This window comes from Bidens hawaiensis, unplaced genomic scaffold, assembly GCF_021521415.1.
Source record: "Bidens hawaiensis isolate Kalapana, Puna unplaced genomic scaffold, B.hawaiensis_p1.1 tig00032816_1, whole genome shotgun sequence".
Taxonomy (NCBI): domain Eukaryota; kingdom Viridiplantae; phylum Streptophyta; class Magnoliopsida; order Asterales; family Asteraceae; genus Bidens; species Bidens hawaiensis.
The window spans coordinates 143,910-151,168 of NW_027495609.1; positions in this window are offsets into that span (position 1 = coordinate 143,910).

Here is a 7,259-nt window from a genome sequence, read left to right on the forward strand (position 1 = left end):
CGTGCCACCACCTCTGAAGGAGTAAGCGTTGGAGGTGGTAACGACACAATCTCCGGAGTCGTCGTCTGTAGTGTGATGGATGGGATGCCGACAGCTGATGTAGCCACCACAGGAACATCTGCGGCGCTTGTAACCTGTACAGAAGTAGGAACAATCGACATACCTGACAGTGCGGATGGAGCAAAACGTATAACTCGTGAAGTCTCTCCAGCTCCCATACCAGCACCTGTCCTTTCACGTCTTGATCGTCTGATCAACTTGTGTATATCCTCCTCTTCTTCTTCTGACTCACTATCATCCACTGTCCTCTTCCTCTTCCCAATCGTCCTTTCTCGTCTCACCAACATCTCTCTCGCCTCATCCATAACGTCATCAAGATCTGAGTCAGCCACCGTCGTAGCTGCTCTAGTAACACGCACTTCCCGAACCTGTGCAGCAGTAACCTGCACTTCTTCTTGTGAATCAAAACGATCCATGTCGAAGAATCCTTGGCCGCCAAATGCAGCATCAAGGTCTACATCCTCCTCAGCCGACACCACAGGCACAGTAGGTACATCTCGAGTTGCTCCTGCCTGTTTTGGTTGAGGGTCTCTGAACTCATCCCCCCTAGCTGGCACATACCCCGGGTTTATTAAGAACCCAAAGAGTGGAGTATGCCTTGGACGACGTTCAGGCTTGCTCCTCGCACTCGAAGTACGGCATTGAGCAAAGATACGTTTGCTCACACTCTCCACGTATCTTATTGGGCGTCGTTGTGGCAAATTCGGAGCCACATGATTCAAGATCATCTGGATGAATCTTGGATACATTATGAACCGCTCACGAGCCATCGCCCTCCTCTGTCTATCGATCTCGTAAAAGACCATCTGACTGAAGCTATAACGTTTGTTATAGGTCAGTGCAGTCATTGCGGACTGCATGGTCGCACCCATACCATCAGTGCCCGCCTTCCTCCCAGACATGCATACTATCATAACGTGCATGAGGAAGTGCCACTGATCAAGTAGGAACCCCTTCCGTCTCTGGGTATCGCCCAATGGACCAGAATAGCCCATTCTTAGAAATGCTCCATCACGGAACGGAGCCACAAACTCCGTAGGGTCGTTCCGAGTCTCCTCTCCAAAACGTAACGCCACCCGTATTTGTTCAGATGAGAACTGAACTTCTTGGTTGTTGACGGTTGCACGCATAACCGGGGGCTCAACACGACAATCGTACTCCACCGTCTGCCAGAAGTCCTCGATATTGGGTAAGGATATCGGCAGTGTCGTCGTGATTGCGTGGAAAATCCTCGAGCGTAGGAGGAATGTGATTATCTCGCGATAATCCTCCACACCACTCGCTTCCGGGTCTAAGGTGATGAACATGTTGTGACCCGGGAAGAATTGCCTCTGATTATCTCATCCGTCATCTCCTCCAGCACCTCCAGCACCGGCAACAGCAGCCATCTCTGCAACAAACGAACCAAGTTAGATAAACATTAAGGTTTAACACAAGTTCGCTTATCACCATGAGCGAAGTTGTGATAACTTTTGTATAGGCGAAGTTATAGTTGAGGCGAAGTTGGGAACAACTTCGCTTCATCTTTAAGTTCGTCTAATAATTTAAAAGTTTAAAGGTCCAGGCGAAGTTAATGTTAACTTCGCCTCACCACAACATCGCCTCAGGCGAAGTTTAGACTCAGGCGAAGTTACGGATAACTTCGCCTAAACCTTAAGTTCGCCTGAATATGAATCGGCGACAGTGAGAATTTCGAACGACGTGCCGTTGGCGAATTTAACGATTGTGGAGATTAAGGACTCTGAAACACAAGTTTTTAAGGATAACTAGACGACCAGGTTGTTCATGACCACGTGAAAACAAGGTTTGAAATCGTGTTTAAGGATCGAACGTCCGAGGTCACTAACCGGTTGTCGAAACAACCTAGGATTAACAACCATGAACATCGATTATAAGATATAACGACACTACGAACCTTGAATCGGTAACGAAAACTGAGAAAAAGAACAAGAAATCGGAAAAACGACAAGTTCGCCGGAAACAGATAAGTTCGCTGGAATATCGGAGTAAGTTCGCTGAATTTGAAAATTATGAACAGTTTGACCTTTGAAAATCCTTATATAGGGGCGGAGTTATACAGGCGAAGTTATGGTTAACTTCGCCTAGGCGAAGTTATTCACAAGTTCGCCTGTTTAACAACATCGCCTATATTTACAAAATCAACCCTTATAATTTGAACATTTTGCAATTAACGTTTAAAACTTCCCTTTAAGAATTAAATGACACGATCAAGTCCAAGTAACCAGTTATAAAATCATAAAACTAACTAAGTACAAGAAACTTTTAAAAATAAAATATAAGGGATCAAATTTCAGTCTCGATAGGGACTACTACGTTTTAGAAAAGATCCGAACAGGAATCATACTAATTACGTGACTGTCACATAGATCCGTGTTTAGCTGTATTATGACATATAGAGACAGGTTGTAAGCAGGTAAATAACTTAAGATGGTTTTCATCGTTTCTGTGATACGAGTTAGGTTCAATTAAGCTCAAAAATTAAGTGGGCAACAACTCAGAGATTATGATGCCTCCTATCTATTCTCAAAGCGTATTTGGCTTTCCCCAAGTCACCCCGAATAGACTTCGACCCTTAGTGTCTGATTAAGTTTGTAATTACTCTTCAACTCCTTCCCGTTCTCTTTCTTACTCCATGATTAAGAAGTCTCGATATGTTGAACTCTAAAATGTTTCAATAACTCATAAGTTTTTTTTTTTTTTTTTTATGATAAACATTTACATAGACTTCAGAGTATTAACCAACTGCAAGTCCCGAATCTGGATCACTGCAGTTTCTTGAAACGCTATCTTCACAGGAATTAGAACACTTACGGGCTCGTGTATGACTGGGTAATCGCTTTTCTGCCTATCATTCGGAAAGATATATATGAAGACATGCAAAACTCGTAAGGAGTTTCCACGTAAAATCAAGTAGTTTTAGTTTGTATCACATCTACTTTTACGCACCATAAAAAGTTACCATGACATACAATGACTGTCCTAAAGCCGTTTAAGCCTAATAACTTCACTAGTTAAGCACACAGAATCAGTATATCTATCATTTTCCAAGGTTAGATCAATTTTCTGTTAAACATAGCTAACGAACTTCTTACGAAGTAGTAGACTTGAAAAATAATTTCATTTCCCTTAAAAATTTTTGACTTCAATCGCCCCGATCAAATCAAGTCTTCAGGTGAACGGCTATCCCGAAGATCCAATGGATCAGCTGGACCAACCATATACAAGTATGTGTCCTTCTAACTAAGTATGATCGACTAATTTTAAGCGAAAAAATGAAAACTCATCATAAACCGCCCCGGTCATTTTCAGTCATCTGGTTAATGGCTATCCTCAAAATCTACAAGTAGAAAATGAGGACCAAAACATATCCGAAGACAAGTCCTTCAAACTGAGGTAACCGACATATTTTAAGCGATAGTGACGTTTTTTTTTTTTTTTTTTTAATATAACTTGAAAAACATGGTTACTCGGGATTGATCATCCCATTCAACTCAATAAGGTTTTGAAATCTCGTTTTGTCAAACGCTTTAGTATAAAGATCAGCGAAATTATCAAGCGTATCCACCTTTTCAAGCACAATCAGTTTCTTCTCAGCACAATCCCGTATAAAATGATGACGTATGTCAATATGTTTAGTTTTACTGTGCTTCACGGGATTGTTAGTTACTGAGATAGCAGTTGTGTTATCAATGCAAATAGGTGTAAGTAAGAAATTCAGACCATAGTCGCGCAACTGTTGTTGAATCCAAAGAACCTGGGAGCAGCAGTTGGATGATGCCATGTATTCTGCTTCACAGGTTGAAATTGCGACCGAAGTCTGTTTCTTGCATTGCCACGACACCAATCTGCCACCAAGAAACTGACATCCTCCAGTTGTTGACTTCCGACTCTGATTGCACCCTCCATAATCAGAATCTGTGTAAGCGACTAGCTCCAAGTCTCCTCCTCTCGGGTACCACAACCCCAGCTTCGGTTTGCCCTTGAGATACCGCAAGATCCTCTTCACACCCTTCATGTGAGATTCCTTTGGGTTTGCCTGAAAACGAGCACAAAGACAAACAGCAAACATTATATCAGGCCTAGAAGCAGTTAAGTACATTAAAGAACCTATAATAGCCCGATACTGAGTTGGGTCCACATCTGCCTCACCGTCTGACTCAGCACCCAATTTGTGATTGACGCAGATTGGAGTGTCGAATGGAGTGCTGTCCTCCATCTTGAAGCGTTTGAGCACATCATGGACATACTTGGTCTGATGAATGAACATCCCATCCTTCTTCTGATCAACCTGCAATCCTAAAAAGAAAGTTAGTTCACCCATAGCACTCATTTCAAACATTTTCTTCATGACGTCCTCAAACTCCTGACACATGGAGACTTTAGATGCAGCAAAGATAATGTCATCCACGTAGACTTGCACCAGCATGAAGTCGCTTCCTTCTCTCTTAACGAACAACGTGCTATCAATCTTCCCTCTTTCAAACCCATTTTTAAGCAAGTAATCTGATAAAGTTGAATACCAGGCACGAGGTGCCTGATGTAGTCCATACAATGCCTTGCTCAACTTGTACACGTGATCAGGAAAGTCTGGGTCAGGAAAACCCGGAGGTTGCTCAACATACACTACCTCATCAACTTTCCCATTCAGAAACGCACTCTTCACATCCAACTGAAATACCTTCATCTTCTTATAAGCAGCGAACGCCAAAAACAATCTAATGGCTTCCAACCTTGCGACAGGAGCGAACACTTCATTATAATCAATCCCCTCTTGTTGATTAAAACATTTAACGACTAGCCTCGCCTTGTTTCTTATGATAATCCCTTTCTCATCTCTCTTGCACTTAAACACCCATTTTGTGCCTATCGCATGCACATTCTTCGGTTTTTCAACCAAATCCCATACTTCCATTTTCTTGAACTGAGCCAACTCTTCTTGCATGGCTTCGACCCACGAGCTGTCCTTGAGAGCCATTTGATAATTCTTCGGTTCAATCTGGCTGATTAAGCAGGTGTACAAGCATTCGTTGATTATCCCTGTCTCCTTGATGCTTGTGTAAACACAGGTGTGCTCATTCAAGCTACGTCTTGTTTGTACACCGGAGGACACATCACCAATCACATTCTCCAAAGGGTGATCTTTATGAATTCTCGTGGTCGGAACAGAACCGACATGCAAGTTGTCTTCCAAGTTAGAAGAGAGCTCGTCAATGGTTGTTTCATGCTGAGAGTGAAACGGATTGAAAAATTCTTCTTCAGTCGAGGCAGCAGGGGTATCGATAGCGTTTGATGAGGAAGGTTGACATTTATCGATCAGCTGTCTTTGCAATAGGTTTTCTTCCTCATCAAGGATCATCTTCGTAGCAACTCTCTCTTCTTCTTCAGCAATATCCAAATACGGTATGTTAAAAGACTTAAAAAGTTTAACATAGTCGAAAAACTCAGCAGGTCCGTTGCTCGGTTTTGGCGGTTGGTAACTTGTGATATCGGTGTTACACACCACCTCAACCTTGCTGGTCGATGTATTGAAGACACGTCTGTTGGGAGTCCCAACAACATAACCGACTAAGATTCCTTCATCGGCTACTTCACCAAATTTAGAATTTGTCTTCAAAATCGAACAAGGGGACCCGAATGGTTCAAGACCACTCAAGTTGGGCTTTCTCCCATGCATAAGCTCATAGCAAGTTTTACCAAGTCTTTTAACAGTTAAGACTCTATTCAGAACATAACAGGCTGTAGCAACAGCTTCAGCCCAAAACACCACAGGAAGCTTCGAATCAGCCAGCATAGTTCTGGCTCCTTCAATTAATGTTCTATTCTTCCTTTCAGCCACTCCATTCTGTTGCGGTGTATACAGAGCGCTGTATTGGTGTTCAATCCCTCTCTGAAGGCAGAAGATCTCCATATCAAAATTCTTGAACTCCGTTCCATTGTCACTCCTGATGAACTTAACCCTTTTATCCATAACGTTCTCAACTTTGGTAATCAAATTCTTCACCATCTGAGCCGTTTCGTCTTTTGATTTCAGGAAATACACCCACGAATATCGTGAGTAGTCATCAGTGATCACCAAGCAATAAGAAGTTCCTCCTAGACTTTTTGCATTCACGGGACCGAAGAGATCCATGTGAAGCAACTCCAGAGTACTGGCAATTGAATTGACTTTCTTGGTGAGATGGGATTTCTTGTGCTGCTTTCCCTTCTTGCACGCTATACATTTATCTTCAAAATTGAAATTCTTCAAGGGAACGCCCAGCACAAGTCCATTCCTGACAATGTTGTTCATCTTCCGAAGATGAATGTGCCCCATTCTCCTATGCCACAATTCGGATTCTGATTCACTCGCTTTTGTCAAAAGGCATGATTCTGCCGTGGCCATTTCAGTTGATCTCATATCCATAATATATGTATTTCTTTCACGTGGAGCCTTCATCACAATCCACTCGTCTGGTATCTGAAAACCAGGTTTCAACACGATCGCCTCATTCTTTGTGAAGTGAACGGTGTACTCCTTATCACAAATCTGCGACACACTCAGCAGATTGTGCTTCAATTCTTCTACAAAGTTAACCTTCTCCAAAGTCATCTTTCCGTTTGACACCGTTCCCATTCCAGTAATCTTGCCACCACTTTCACCGGCAAAGCTAACTCTCCCTCCTTGAACAGGTTTTAAATCGTGTAACAAGTATTTGTTACCCGTCATGTGCCGGGAACAGCCGCTATCTACAACCCAAAGATTGTTGGCAGCCCTGTTCAACTGTTCCTGCACAATAAAGCAAAAGATTAGAATTTAGGGATCCAAGACCAATTGGTCTTGGATCTATACATCCCAAACTTTGGCTTTCCAAAGTTAGTATCTCGGTAATTCCTGTAAGTCCGATTAGGATATCTCATTGAAGATTGATTGTGAGGCCTTCCAAACCTTTGAGAATTGAAAGAATTATAGCTTGTGGTTTGGTTATTAGTAGTGTAAAACTGAGATTTGTTTCTATGAAAACCTGAATTATTCGCATTTTTGGATTTTAAGTGGTTTTCATTTTTAGCAGTATGACAATTACTATTAGGTTTATTCTCAGCTTTAGTAGGCCTTACACCTCTGAATCGCTGCTTCAGAGGGCAATTTGCAACAAGATGTCCTAATTGATTACATCTAAAACAACACCTATGCTCAACTT